Source organism: Muscardinus avellanarius (assembly GCF_963383645.1).
Source record: "Muscardinus avellanarius genome assembly, chromosome: 1".
NCBI lineage: Eukaryota > Metazoa > Chordata > Mammalia > Rodentia > Gliridae > Muscardinus > Muscardinus avellanarius.
This window is the reverse complement of record NC_137786.1, coordinates 169625392-169642211: the sequence shown is the minus strand read 5'-3', so window position 1 is coordinate 169642211 and position 16820 is coordinate 169625392.

Sequence of the window (16820 nt, the reverse complement as noted above, 5' to 3'; positions counted from 1 at the left end):
AGTTATTTAAACACTAGGAAGAAACATAACATATTTACATGTTAGACTAATGATAGTAAACACAGCCTTTATCAAACAATATAAATAAATACATTTCATTTTGTATATTATAAAATAGTTATAGGCCCAGCCTGGAGAGATTACATCTCTGTTAGAAATTAAATAATCTAATTTTCTTTGGTGATAAAAATAAGCCCAAACACCAGTGTTTCTGTGATTATGGAATAGATATTTTCATGGTAGTTAAATAAAGAAAAAGGAATGCTTTTCAGAAGTACAATGTCAAAATGACCTCTCTGAGGTCAGAGATAAGTTAGGCAAGATCTAAAACAAGCACAGACTTCTATGTATTTTGTCTTTTACTTCACAGAAAATAAACACCGGACTTCTTAGGTGTCATTCCTAGGGTTTGGGCAATTATACTATGCCTACTTAACAACTATCCACAAAAGATATGGAACTTTTAAATCACCAGAGAATAATTGTTCACACCCTTTTAGTCTGTCCTACATGCAAGCTTGCTCTAATTTATATCAGATAGATTAGTGTTGTATTCCATACATCTCATAGAATGACTCAGATTTCTGCTTCTAGGCATGACAGACAAATTAGAATTAGACTTACCCTCTCACTTGATATGACTAAAAAAGTTGAACAAAATATGTGGGGAAGAAGCTTTTAAGATACTGGACATCAGCAAAGAAGATTCACGATACTCTATGTTGTGTTATCTATTGTAATTTTGTCTTAAAATACTTCTCCTGAGAGTGGCCATATGTCAAGATAGCCAGTTTATATGAGAGCCTAGATTGGTGAAGAGGAAAATTAGTTCTGATGTGTGTGTCAAGGGAGACATAAAAAGTGAAATTTAAATGGATACAAAAGAAGAAATGTATTATTTACAAAAAACAGAGAAAGAGATGCCAATGGTAAGTTCAGAAAGGTAAGGGTCAGGCCTGGCAGATGGAGCACGTGGGAAAGAACTGACTTTATTAGGATCACTGGTGTTAATCCTTATGCTATTCCTTGAAAATTGGCTAGTTTAAAAAAAACACCACCAGTAGTGGTGGTGAAGGTCTGTAATACCTTGAAGGTAATACATTGGAGACTGAGATAGGTGGATCTTAGGTTCAGGGACAGCCTTAACAGTGTATTGAGACTTTTAGCAATGTAGTAAGACTATGTTTCAAAACAAAAATAAAAAGAGCTGTGATATAGCTCAGAGGTAGAATGTTATTGGGTTCAGTTCCCAGTACCACACCCTCCATGTGCACACACATGTACCCACACATACAAAGAATACATAAATGAAAGGGAAAGCTTATTTACATGACTGATAATTCATAGAGTTTAATTAAGGTCAATATTTGTGAGATGCGTTGGGTTTGAGGTGGGATAAGGGACAAACTTCCTGGATAGCAATCAACCACACAAAGAGAGTGTTTTTTTAATTGTTTTATAAGTGCATCACAATCGTACACCAAAGTGGGGTTTATTGTGATAGAAACATAAATGCATGCAGCTCTTTGGGTCTTTCCCTTTATGTCCCATCCTGCTTCTCACTCCTCTCTTCCAGCAGGAGTTGGTGAGATTCATGGTAATGACTTCACATATCACCACAGTATTATTCAAACTGTTTCCTGCTTCAATTCTCTCTTTTCCCCTCTCCAGCAATCATCCTCAAATCCCTTCAACTACTCTACATGTTTGCATTATTTAAAGTTCCTTATGTTTTCTATTTTTCCTCCAATTTCCACATAAAAGAAAAACATACTGAGATTGACTAATCTCACTTATAGCATAATATTATTAGCACAATATCCTCCAGTCCTGGTCATTTTATTGCAGATGACAGAATTTTGCTCATCTTTCTGGCTGAGTAGAAGAGAACATTTTAAGTAAGCCAAAGATAATAGTGGGTTTCAGAGAGCTTGTTAAGCTTGCAAGTGGAGCTGAAGAAGCAACTGTATTAAACAAATGTATGACACCTGAAAAATAGAAAACAAGGTGCATCTATGATTGCCTCAGCTGAATTTCCAGCTGACACTATGGAGATGGAGAATCCATGCACGTAGTGCTGAGTCCAGAGAGATCAAAGTGGCCAGAGTCTGCAAAGTAAAACACCAGAAAGAAAGGAGCTGCAAAGAAACAAGATTTGGAATTTTTACACAGTCACTCCCTAAACATTCAGGGGAGTAGTAATCAGAAGATATATGCAAGCCAGGCGTGGTGGTGCACACTTGTAATCTCAGTGCTTGGGAGGCTGAGACAGAAGAATTACAGGTTTTTGGCCAGCCTCAGCTACTTAGTGAGGCATTCTGCCACTTAGTGAGACCCTATTTCAAAATAAAGAATAACTAATAGGGCTGTGTATGTAGCTTGGAGGTAGAATTTTCCTGGGCATCTATCTCCATCATCTCCATCCTCATCACCAAACACACACACACACACACACACACACACACACACACACACACACACACACCACATGATGTACATTCAAAAATATATCAAAGTCAATCAGTAAGCCAAACATGAGAAGAAGGGAGGGGGAGGGAATGGAGTGGGAATTGGGGAAGGGTTAAATGTATGCCTCTACCATCTTGTACACCATTAAATTGTATGACTACAATGCACCAATAAAAATTTAAAAAATAAAATATATCTTCTTTAATATTTGAAATCCCCTTTCAAACAACAATTATCATCAAGCACTAAGCCATTAACAAGCTACATATAACTTTGCACAACTCACACAGCTAATAAAGGCAAAGAGCTAGAAGGAGGTGCTTCATGTTATCTCATAAAAAGCTGATCCTCCTCTCATGACTCTAAAAGAGTTAGCAAATGCAAGGTAAAAACTTTTTAAAGTGAGACAAAGATCCACAATCCTTCATCTCACTCAGATCACTCTAGTCTTGTGACTGGCCTACAGCTACTCTATAGCTCTTAGCTAGACAGGACGGAATGATTTAACTCTAGGGCAGAAAGTTTAGATATAATATATAGCAAACACAACACCCAGATTTGAAAGCATGCTATCCACAAGCAATGTGACCTTGGTTAAATATATTAACTTCTCTAAGCTTCTGTTACTAATTTGTAAAACAGAACTAATAATAATAGTATATTCCTCATGAGGCAGGTACTAAAAAATATAAATGATCTAGCATATATGAAGTGTTCAGCATGGCAACTAATCCCTCAAAGTTTGCAAATGCAGAAATATGATTGCAAATCTAGGCTGCTACCAGTGCCACCCTCCCATAATGCTAGAGAACTTTAGAGGTAGATAAGGCACAGATGCACGGGGGTTGGAGAATTTTATTAAACTCTTTGGTAGTAAGCCGTCTTCAAGAATTCAAGACTTCCGGGAAGATGGCGACCAAGAAAAGCGGGGCTTAAGAGTCCCGCTAACAACAAATCTCCATTACCAGAAAATCAGCGCCTTTCATAGCCAGAAAACACCATCACCAGTAAAACAAAAAATCACCAGGCTCCAGAGAGAAAGCGGACTGAGAATAGAGCCACAGAGGAGATACACCGGCCTCGCGCCTGAGGACGCGGCAGACGCGGCAGCAGCGCCATACTGCCGGAGGCACCGGCGAATTCACGGGACGGCTACAGCAAGCCGAGGTGAGCCGCTGCGGAACAGCTAGGCGGGATTTCTCCGCGCAGAGAGCATCTAAAGCTCCCAGTGGCCGAGCTCAGCACACGCTGCAGGGATTCAGAGTAGAAATCAAAATCAAGAAGAAAAACGCCAGCCCCATAGCCGAGGGCGTAACAGCGGCGCCATATTGCCACCGGCGGCAGCAGCAGCGAATTCAACGAGGCCAGTACAGCTACATCTGCGTACTCAAGAACAGTGAGTCAAATTGCGGGCCACAGAGGAGAAATCCCGGTACTGTACTCCCTGGGACTTGACCCAGTGGGGGAGGGGCGGTGGCAGAGATATCACACCATAGGAGAACGTGCAACCTGGCACCCCCCACAGTCTAAAGCAGCCTCTATCGACTCTCTGGGTTGGAGACTCTGTAATAAAACCCAGTAAAGGAGTAGTGGGGTCCGAGATACTACTGACCAGAACACCTTAAGGGAAGTCATAGTGACCCAAGGGAAGAACCCAGAGAAGGCACAAACTTCTGAAATCATGGGAAAGAGGAATAATACTGGAGCAATGAATGCCCACAACCCCACAACATCAGAACCCGATAAAACAGAAAATCAGAGATTTCTAGAAGATCAAATCAGGAAAATAACTGTAGAAATAATAGAGGTGCTTCGAAAAGAACTCAGAGAGAGCCAAAAAGAGATAAAGGATGCAATTAATGAAGTAAAAGCCTCAATTCAAAGCACAAACAACCGATTAGAACACATGGAGAACAGAATCTCGCTCTTAGAAGATGAGCAATCCAAAAATGAACTCATAGTTTCTAATCTAGAAAAAAATATCCGACAGCAGGAATCTGATATTGAAGAAATATGGGCCCATTTTAAGAGAGCTAACCTAAGAATAATTGGAATAGAGGAGGGAAAAGAAAGTGAAACCAAAGGGATCAACAATCTCTTCAAAGAAGTAATAGCAGAAAATTTTCCAAACATAGAGTAAGAGGTCGATACAAAGGTCCAGGAAACTTATAGAACTCCCTTTAGACAGGATCAGAGAAGAGGATCCCCACGCCACATAATTGTCAAAATGACCAATGTGGAAGCCAAGCAGAGAATCTTAAAGGCAACAAAAACAAAGGGACAAGTGACTTTCAGAGGCCAACCAACAAGAATCACTCCAGACTTCCCAAACCAAGTCATGAGAGCCAGAAGGGCTTGGAGTAACATATTCCAAACTCTGAAAGAAAACAACTTCCAGCCAAAAATTTCCTACCCAGCAAAACTTTCTATCAAATTAGATGGAAAAATAAGAAGCTTCCATGACAAACAGAAACTGAAGGAATTTATGTCTTCAAAACCAGCACTAGAGAAAATGCTCAAAGAGATTAACTACAAAGAAGAAATAGGTAACACACACCAGAACCAGAGAAAAAAGAGTTTCCATCCAACAGACAATTAAGACTGGTTATCTGTGGAGATTCATTATTTATGTTAGTCTTTTACCTATCTCTAAATGGTATTGTTTGCCTTTATTGTTGTTAATTTTTAGGATTTCTAGTTGGAATATTAATATACCTTCAGATATAGCATTTGGAAATATTTTATCCCATTCTATTAGTAACTGTTAACTCTGTTTACATTGTCTTTGGATATACAGTTTTTTTATTTTTTTATTTTTTAGGGAGTCTGTATACTCCTCTGTTGCCTGTGTCATTGAAATCATAACCAAGAAATCACTGCCAATTTCAATGTTGTGAGGTTTTATGACCCAGATATTCTCCTAAAAGTTTATAGTCTTAAGATTTATATTTAGGTCTTTTATCTATTTTGAGTTAATATTTGTATATGGGATTAGGTAAGGGTCCAATTTTATTCTTTTCCATGTAATTATTATTTTTTAACAATATTTAGTTAAAAGATTATTATTTCCACCACCAAATGTTCGTGGAAACCTTGTCAAAAATAACTTGACAATATAGGGAAGAATTTAGCTCTAGGCTTTTATTTAACTCCAATGGTTTATATATCTGCCTTTAGAATAGTACTACACTGTTTCAATTATTGTAGCTTTATATGGTTTGAAATCAGAAAATATATATCTTCTAGCTTTGTTCTTTTTCAAGATCGTTTTGGGTACCTAGAGTCCATATTCCATATTAGGATAGATTTTTTTCTGAAAAATAAATATATAAATATATGATAGTTTCACCTAAAAAATAGAAAAAAATATTTTCTGGTAAGAAAGAAAGCAAAAAGAAATATTGAAATGTTATCTTTAAGTCATCAAAAGCTTGGTATCAGACAAATGAAACTGTTATGTGAGATTATCATTTTTAATTTTAGATAAATTGCCATAATACTAGATGTCAACTACTAAGCCAAGCATGGGAGGGAGGGATAGGGAGAGAATGGGGTGGGGATTGGGTGGGGGCTGACTGGGAAAAGTGTGCATGTATGTCTACAAAAGTATGTATGAATACAGTGCACCAATAAAAAAAAAAAAGAATTCAAAGTCACAGAGCTAGTAATTTTCATTTCCAGTTAGATTCAGACTTACTTTTTATAAATACCTTTACTATGCATTGTAATGATACATCAGAGTTAGGCTCAAAGTGATATATATGCATGTGCACATATCACATGGTGCATTTCCCTCTGCATGTCCCCCTACTCCCTCTCTTTCCCTTATACTCAGTGACATTGCTAGTGATAATTTGATATATGAACATCACATTCTCTTCTGTAAGAGAAAAAGATATAGGTGAGCTTATGGCAATGGGAAACCTGTTCAATTTTCCATAACTTTCTTCATGAGGAGAATAAGGAAATAGAATCAGATGAGCAACACTGTGGAACTGAATGGCAAGATTTTCATTCATGTATTTTTTACTTCCAAGAATATTGTCTCCTTTATAAAGAAAATTTGGTAAATGTTTAAGGAATACTTGATCAATTCTTTCTAATTTCTATAAATAAAATATCTGCATGTGCTCTCAGTTCTAATAGCACACACACACACACACACACACACACACACACGTAGTATAAAGTATTTTTGTTGTTGTTGTTGTTTTTTGGTGGTACTGGGTTCTTAGTAACCCTTCTACCTCCGGGCTACACTCCCAGACCTATTTTATATATTTTTTTTTAATTTGGAAATAGGGTCTCTTAAGCCAGCGAGGCTGGCTTCGAACCAGCGTGATCCTCCTGTCTCCACCTCCCGAGCACGGTGATTACAAGCATGTGCCACCACGCCTGGCTAGAGTTATTAGGTTTACATATAGTATATAAGTATATATATGTTACTGTCTCTATATACTTCTCTATACACATACACACACACTCACACATATGCATATTTGTGTATATGCACATATGTGTGTATGTAACTTTGTATATTACCCTAGTACAGGATAGGTATAAGAACACAAGTTTATTTACTATTTTATTTTATATCATTGATATTTGACTCTTTAACCTAAAAATTTTTGGGCCATTTGATTGTAAAATTAAACTCTTATACAAATCATGATTAATTAAATATATTATTCCATGTTATACTTTAACTCTTTCTCCAAAATGAAGTTTTTCCCTTAAAATCTCTACTTTTTTTATAATAAAAATGGCATTACCATTCCATTTATAAGTTATAACACATATTTTTTCAGTCATTCTTGCTTGACTTTAAAGTAACTGCATTAATGAAATTTCTTTCAACACAACTACAAAGTAGCCTAGCCTAGCCATCGTTACACATCTAATGATCAATATCTGAGAAGAAAAGCCATTCATATTTAAAAGTATGAAATTATGCCATATTAGGACAAAGGGAGATTTTGTTTCAACCTTAAACAAAATTACTGTTAGTCAGAGAAATTTATTGCTTTTTGAAACACCATAAGATAAGCATATTTTGATATGAGAGGCAATTTCTTTACTCCAAGCCAGTATTTATTTAAGACTGTTTTGCTTTTGCTGTGCATATTTCTGGCTTAGCCTTCCCCAGCTGTTTGCTATTTTATATCAAATGAAAATATGTTTACAGAAATTGCATATAAAACTGTTTATTGAGACAAATCTTCTGTGGCTATATTTTTTTTCAAACTTCATTGTTGCATCTCTCTCTCTCTCTCTCTCTCTCTCTCTCTCTCTCTCTCTCGCTCATTCTCTCCCTCTTGCTCTCACTCTGTCTCTTTTTCTCCTCTCTCTCTCACTCAACTTTGCATAAATAAATAATACCATATATATTATATAAAAGTTTTAATTTAACATAATGGTTGTATTATAGTATTGTGAAATAAGGTTCAGTCTAAAATACATTTAGAAGAGCAAAAAACAACAACAACAAAAAAGAATAGCTGCATTCCAGGATCCAAGACCAATCAAATCATTCTAGACAAAGAAATAAAGAAGAAGATACATTTTTACACATCATATTGATTAGAATTTAGGTTTGGTTGTATATAAAGATTTAATGGTGGCTTAACCAAAATAGAAGTGTTCTTTTATGATCATAAGTTCAGGCAGAAATGAGACCCAGCACTATTAGAATACTATCATAGTGATGCAGAAGTCAAATATTTCTAACTTTCTCCTCTGCAAATTTTGAGATTCAGTCCAAGGAAATGGAGACAAGAACAAGAAAGAAGAGCTTTGACTTTACCACTTCAGTAGTAGCTAAAGAAGATGAATCCATCTCTGTTTATGGTTATGTTCCATAGTACAGACTGGGCAACATAGGACCCCAGCTCTTAATAACAATAACAATATTAATTTTAATAATAATTTGGAAATTGACAAGACTCAAAAGTGTAACTACTATAGAGATTAGTATGGTGATTTCTCAAAAAAATAGGAATGGAACTACCATATAACTCAGGGATTCCACTCTGATATCTTTCCAAAATAATTAAAGTGAGAATAGTATAAGGTTACATACATACTCATGTTATGGCTTTACAATTCACAATAGCCGTATTATGGTGCCAAACAAGGTTCCATCAATAAATGAATGGATAAAAAAGTGGCATTATTCACAGTGTAATTTTACTCTTCTATAATTAAGAATAAAATAATGTTATTTGCAGAAAATTGGATGTAACTAGAAAATATTATGTTAAGAGAGAGCATGTCAATGGTTCTATGTTTTCTCTCATATATGGAAGTTAGAGAGAAAATAAGAAACAATGGGAATTTAGATAAATGAAGAAAGAAACTAGTAAAATAATGAAAGAAGATTTGAATATTTCTGTGGCAAGAAGAAGAAGGAAGAATGAGAAAGGAAACAGTTTAAATAATGTTATATCTATATATGATAGTATCACTATCATTCTAACTGATATGTATGGGAAGAGAAGAGGAAGAAACAATATGAAATATGGAAGAAAATACACCAAGTGATGTGTGCATGTATAAATGTACTTTTTCAGTCTCACTATTATAAAAATATAATGCACCAAAAAACATATAAAACATAATTGATAGAAACTAATTTTATGGATCAGTTGTAGAGTGAAAAAAAGATTTTAAAATGTCTTTAAATTTTTTGTGCCAGAAATTATATGAGTATGACTCCCATTAATTGAAACAAATGAAAATACACATACAACATATCAAAAAACTGGGACACTTTGAAGGCAGTATTAGGAAGAAAATTCATAGCCCTGAGTGCCCACATAAGAAGAACAGAAAATCACCAAATAAATAACCTAATGATGAAACTCAAAACCCTTGAAAAACAGGAACAGTCTAACCCCAAAGCCAGTAAAAAGCAGGAAATTATAAAAATTAGAGCAGAAAACAAGGAAGTAGAGAATAAAAAAACAATGCAGAAAATCAACAAAACCAAAAGCTGTTTTCTCAAAAAAAAAAAAATTAACAAGATAGATAAGCCACTAGCCAACTTAACTAAAAAAAAGAGAGAATCAACCTAAATTACGAAGATAAGAGATTAAAAATGATATATTACTATGGACAGTGTAGAAATCCAGAGGATTATCAGAAACTACTTTGAAAAACTATACGCCAAAAAAAGGAAAATCTGGAAGAAATTGACAACTTTCTAGATAAATACAACCTTCCTAAAGTGAATCATAGAAAATTTAAACCAACCAATAGAAATCAAAGAGATTGAAATAGCAATAAAGATCCTACCATCAACGAAAAGCCCAGGACCAGACTGTTTCCCAAGTAAATTTTATAAAACATTTATAGAAGAGCTAATCTCAATACTCCTCAATCTATTTTATAAAATACAAAGAAATGGGACTCTCCCAAATACATTTATGAAGCCAACATCACATTAATACCAAAACGAAATAAAGACAGCTCAAGGAAGGAAAATTACAGGCCTATATCATTGACGAACTTGAATGCAAAGCTGTTAAACAAAATACTAGCAACATGCATTCAAAACCACATAAAAAAAATCATACACCATTATCAAGTAGGGTTCACCCCAGGAATGCAAGGCTGGTTCAACATACAAATTCAATACGTGTAATTCATCACATTAACAGAATCAAAGACAAAAATCAAACGATCATTTCAATAGATGCTGAAAAAGCACTTGAAATATCCAACATCCATTTATGATAAAAGCACTACAGAGGATTGGAATAGAAGAAACATACCTAAATATCATAAAGGTAATCTACAATTAGGCCTTCTTATATTAAATGGAGAGAAACTGTGAGAATTTCTCCTAATGACAGGAACAAGATGATGATGCCCATTATCAATACTTCTTTCAATTTAGTACTTGAAACTATAGCCAGAGATTAAGGCAAGAAAAGAAAATCAAAAGAGTACAAATAGAAAAAGAAGAACTAAAACTTTCACTATTTGCTTATGGCATTATATTATACTTAGAATATCCACCAAACTCAACCAAAAGACTTATAAAACTGATCAACAAATTTAGCATGGTGTCTGGATAAAAAATCCATCTTTAAAAATTGGAAGCTTTTCTATATACCAACCATAAATCCACTGGGAAAGAAATCCGAAAACACTTCCACTCAGGATATCCCACAAAAAAATAAAATACTTAGGAATGAACTTAACCAAGGAGGTAAAAGATCTCTACAAGGAAAATTATATAATACTTAAAAAGAAATAAAAAGAGGATGGAAAGATCTTCCATGTTCATAAATGTAATAAATAAATAATATCATCAAAATGGCCATACTTTCAAAAGTGATCTATAGATTTAATGCAATACCCATTAAATTACCAAAGTTATTCCTTACAGACATAGAAAATCAGTCCTTAAATTCATTTGGAACAACGAATAACCCAGAATAGCCAAAGCCATTCTCAGCAACAAAACCATGAAGGAAGAATCACAATACCTGATTTTAAAGTATATGATGGATCCTCAGAAGAATCATAATGAACTTACCATATGATTCAGCAATACCACTTCAGGGTATCTACCCAGAAGAATGGAAACCAAACTACCAAACTAATGCATGTGTATCTATAGTCATAGCAGCACAATTCAAAATTGCCAAACTATGGAACCAGCCAAGATGTTCATCAACAGATGAACGGATTACAAAACTATGAGATATGTACACAATGAAATTTTACTCAACCATAAAGTAAAAGACAATTACATAATTTACAGGGAAATGGATATAACTGGAGAACATTATGATAAGTGAGATTAGTCACAAAAATAGACGAAATTGGATGCTCTCTCTAATATGCAAAAGCTAGTGAGAAAATGGGTCATATTTGGAACTCTAGATGAAGAAGGAAATACTATAGATGAGTAAATAAGACGACGTAACTGAGAGAATGGGAGGGGGGAAGAGGGAAATTCTCTAATGTTCATGATGTACATTAACAAACATATCAAAGTCATCACTAAGCCAAACACGAGAAGGAAGGAGGGGGAGGGAATGGGGCAGGAATTGAGTAAGGACTAATTGGGTGATGTGTGCATGTATGCATTTACCATCTTGTACTCCATTAAGATGTATGACTACAATGTAAATAAAAAGTCAAAAAATAAAATATATGTGATTTTAGGGAAAAAAGAAAACTAAGGATGATTGCGGGTGGAGTTGACAAATCAAGAGTTTGGACTGGGCATGTAACTCAGTTTTGGTGTGCTTTCCTGGTATTTTGAGTCTCTGGGTTTGATACCATAATCTATCCATCCCATCACAAAAAAAAATCAGTTACAGTCATGTTATATTGAGATTTTACCAAGGGAAATATTACATAAGCTCTTGAATATACAAGTGTGGATTGGGGGAAGAAGTTGTAATGATGATAAATATTGAATTGTCACAGTATATAAATGACATTTAAAGAAAAATAATTGTTGACAGCACTTAGGTGATGCACAGATAAAAATATTCAAGTTCTAAGCACATTCTTGTGAATCTTAATGGTAGAGATGAGAATGAAGATTTTAAACTACTAAAAAGATAACCCTATTGTCAAACTACTAAAAGATACTATGAAGAAACAAGAGAGACTGTGTTCCTAGAAGATAAGTGGAGAAGATAATTCAGGATAGAGTACATCATCATATTGTACAATTGTAGGGATATAGAAAGAGTGTGGGGAGTCAATAAAACAAAAAAAAATGATGACTGAAAACCATAGTTTGAAATGTGACTTTGACAGGGATGGTTCTGATTTTGCAGAAGGATTGGAGACATCATTTTTTTTTTAAGGAGGAGATGGGAAAACAGTGTGTATAAATGAAGGAAAATGCTAAAGCAGCAGATGTGGAATGCAAAGTATTCTTTAAGTAAGGTAAATATTTTAATAGTTTTGCGTGTATAGAATTAACCTATTCAAAAAGGAAAAGCAAGTGGTTTTATAAATACATATGCATCTTAAAGATCTTTGTAAGGTACATTCTTGAGCTCTGTACTATCTTGTCTATTGTATATCTACTGCTTAATACAAGGTTATTAACTTAATAGGTACTAATGTATAAATAGATGAAAATCACCACTTACTCTTTACAAGGCTGCACATTATTTTTCACAAATATTAGTAAAGGAATAGTGAATTATCTTTATTACATAGATGAAGGAAATTACATTAAAATTAATAATAAATATTATGTTATATAGCTGATAAGTGGCAAAATACAGATTTAAATTCAGAATTAAATTCTTTTCTATAATGTAAAGATAAATGTGATGTAGTCCGCATTCTTGTAAAGTAGCTCATGATCTATTAGGAAGAAAGGGAGATAAACAGATTTAACATACTCTGATATACAAATGAGTGAGATGGAATCAATAAGGAAGTATCATTTGAAATGAGTTATGAATATTTAGTAAACATTATTCAGGTGAGACAGAAGGAAAGAGATGATCCCATGCAGTATTACTAACAGAAAAGTTAATGGAACTCTCATAATGTTCATGAGGTTTTGGAGCAATAAACAGGCCAAGTAAATTAAATATAGGGGTGAGGGTTTGGGGAAATAAGATTAGAAAAGTTAGAGGCAAGTAGTAATAGGTGTTTTGTTTAATTCTAAGTGATCTGGAGTTCATGGTAAATACATTGAGCAAACAATTTTTTTAGAACTAGAGAACATATTTGAATATGCATTTTGGAACTATCTCTTTGGAAAGAGTAAGTGATAGATTAAGAGTAGCTGAGTTTGAAGGCAAGGGACTATTGAAACAATTAAAATCGCCTATTTATTTTCTCTCAACATTCCAGGTAAAATTTACTGTTTTTAAAATATCATGATAACATGGTTGCATCTAGATAAAGATAAGCCCAATATACATGATCATGATTCAGTAGAATGCAAATGGAACTACAAGTGGAACAAGATTCCCAGAAATCTATAAAATAACCAGAGCCGGGTGTGGTGGCGCATGCTTGTAATCCCAGCATTCAGGAGGCTGAGGCCAGAGGATCGCGGTTCGCGGACAGCCTCAGCTACTTAGTGAGGCCCTCTGAAACTCAGTGAGACCTGGTTTCAAAAAGAATAAAAAATAGGGCAGGGGCTATAGCTTGGAGGTCGAATGCTCCTGGGTTCCATCCCCAGACCCGGGGGGGAAAATGTAACCAGTATTTTATTTGTCCTGTTTTCTGCAGAAGCATAGGCATAGTGTGTGTGTGTGTGTGTGTGTGTGTGTGTGTGTGTGTGTGTGTGTGTTTTGTTGTTGTTGTGTGTGTATGAGAGAAAAAGTGAGAGAAAGAGAGAAAGAGAGAGAGAAAGAGAGAGAGGTGTGAAGGGGCTCAGCTGAATGAGCAAGGGACATATGCCAGTCTGGGAAAAGGAAGGTTTATACCACACTGCAGCTCTGCAGCTAATTTGTGAGGCTTCTGAGAAACCAGCCTGTGATTATCCTATCACTTCAGCAGGAGACATATGCCATGCATCGCCAAATATTGCACCCCAAATGGTAAGATACTGTGAAACAATGACTCACATTTTTTTCTGTTAACCCATAAAGCAGTTCATGTAAAAGAGTGCTAGTGATATGAAATGATTAGGAGTTCAGTGTTGCATGAAGAAGAACACAACATCCAGGAAAATGGAAAGTCTCTTCTCATGCTGCTCTGAGGTGGCTATATGACATCTAATATGCGAAGTGACATCTTTAATCACATTCTTTTATTAAACATACACTGGGGGCATGCTGTATGCCAGGTACTATGGATGCAGGGATGAATAATGTAGAGTCCTACACCCAAAACTCTAGTAAATTATGCACAATACAGATTTATGTAGAAGATAACTAATTTAATACACTGTGTAATTGTGACTATAATAAAGATAAGGACAGGATACCATGAGAATTTGGCAAAAGAAGTGACTAGTTATGCTCTGGGATAAAAAGAAGTATCATGCAACTATCTTCTGGACATCAAAATATGCAAATTTACATTAAATTTTTTTATTAGTGCATTGTAGTCATACATCCTAATGGGATACAAAATGGTAGAGACATATATTCACTAATAACTCATTTAGTCCTTCCCCAATTCACTCCCCATTCCCTTACCCTTTCCTCCTTCTTATGTTTGGCTTAGTGATTAACTTTGATCTATTTGTGGATGTATAACCTATGCATTAAGAAGTTTCCCTCGTCTATCCTCCCACCCCCTCAGTTAGGTCACCTTATTTGTTCATCTATAGTTTCTTCTTATTCATCTAGAGTTCTTCCTATGATCCGTTTTCTCCCTAGCTTCCACATATTAAAGAGAGTATCCAATTTCTTACTTTTTGTGATTCACTAATCTCACTTAGCTGAATGTTCTCTAGTTCCACCCAATTCCCTGTAAATAATGTAATTTTGTTCTTCTTTATGGCTGAGTGAAATTCTCTCCTGTACATAGTTTTGTAATCCATTCATCTTTTGATGGACATCTTAGCCTGTTCTGTATTTGGCAATTGTGAATTGTGCAGCAATGAAGATAAATATGCATACATTAGTTTTGTAGTTTGGTTTTCACTCTTTTGGGTAGATACCCAGAAGTGGTATTGTTGGATCATGTGGTAGCTTCATTCCCATTCTTCTGAACATACATATGCATGAATAGCAAGCTCAAAAAGCTTTTATATGGAGTTTTATTTCAAACACAGATTCTGACCCTGTGCTATATGTCATTATAATATACTGCTTTCTATAAATACAGTGTGTTGAGATTTTTTATTTCACATAAAATACGTTAATTATTGATAAGAGAAACCACATAAGCACTGTCTTTTATGGTTTCCTAAGTTCTGAAGGGCCTTTATGCCAATGGAGTACATATAAGACCAGCAGTTGAAATTATACTGGGTTCCCTATTAATAAATACTTTCTAATAATCAGGCCTACCAGAAAATTGGAATATCACTCTCATGAGAAAATAAATCTTGCCAATGAAAATATTCAAAAGAAGATGTTATGACTGAGGAGTCAAATATGCAAATAGCTTTTAAACTCCCATTAATTTTTTTATACTTTTCATCCATAAAATGAGAAGGTGCAGGTGAGAAACACTGATGAGCTGCAATGTGTAATTATAGAACCATACTAATATTTAAGTGAAAATATAAATTATCAGGTTTATTATACATATAAAGGAACAAAAAGCAAAGAGGCTAAAAGTTATGCTAGTTTCCAGATCTATTAGCTCTATCACAAGGAAGTCAGGATACCAAAAGAAAATAAGGCCCCAGAGCTAGGGCTATCTGATGTAGGTTCTGGAATTACGGTACCAGTGAGTTTCTATGGGCATGTTAGCATTTTGAAAAGAAAGAAGGTTCTAAGTTAGTAAGAAGGCACTTAATACTTGAGAAGTATTTATTTATTTATTTGTTTGTTTGTTTGTTTTTATTATCATGGTACTGGGTATTAAATCTAGGAGTGTTCTTCCTATAAGCCACACTCCCAGTCCTTATAATTTTTTAAAAAATTTTTAACAGAGTCCTACTAAGTTTCTGAGAGTTTTGCTAAGTTGATGAGACTGGATTTGAATCTGTGAGCCTTCTGTCTCAGGCTCTTAAGCACTGGGATCCCAGGCATGTGCCACCATACCAGGCTTCTCCAAAAATTTTAATTTTGTTGAGCATGTATTATTATCTAGGTTCTGTCTTAGGTTTGTAGATTCATTGGTTAATGTTTAATGTCTGCCAAGAATTATTTTTTAAGAAGTAAAGTATGGCCAAGCATGGTGGTGCATGCTTGTAATCCCAGCATTTGGGAGGCTGAGACAGGAGAATTATGGTTTGCAGACAGCCTTAGCTACTTAGGAAAGCCCTTTTCAACTCAGCAAGACCCTATTTCAAAATAAAGAATAAAAAATAGGTCTAGGGGTGTAGCCTGGAAGTAGAATGCCTTTGGGTTCCACTTCCAGTACCACACACACACACACACAAAGAAGTACAGTATGATCAAAGTGATACCATGCTCTGGCTTTAGCACCCTTAAATACCAGCGGATCCTCACCAAGTCATCCTGACCAAGTATTGTTCTTATTTAGAATTCACTCTACTAATTTAAAGGTAAAGGGATGCCTTAATTTAAGTGCTATAAATTTTTCTATTAAAATGGCTGTAATACATTAAATAAATGCATAAGCAACTTTGCTGAAAACTAATTGAATGAATTGTCTTTAAGATTAAAACACTCCTGGTCCAATGCCAGGTATCTCCACATTACAGATATTATAGATCATTTGTAGCATGCTATATAACCTCAAGATACTCATGTGTGGATACTGAAGAC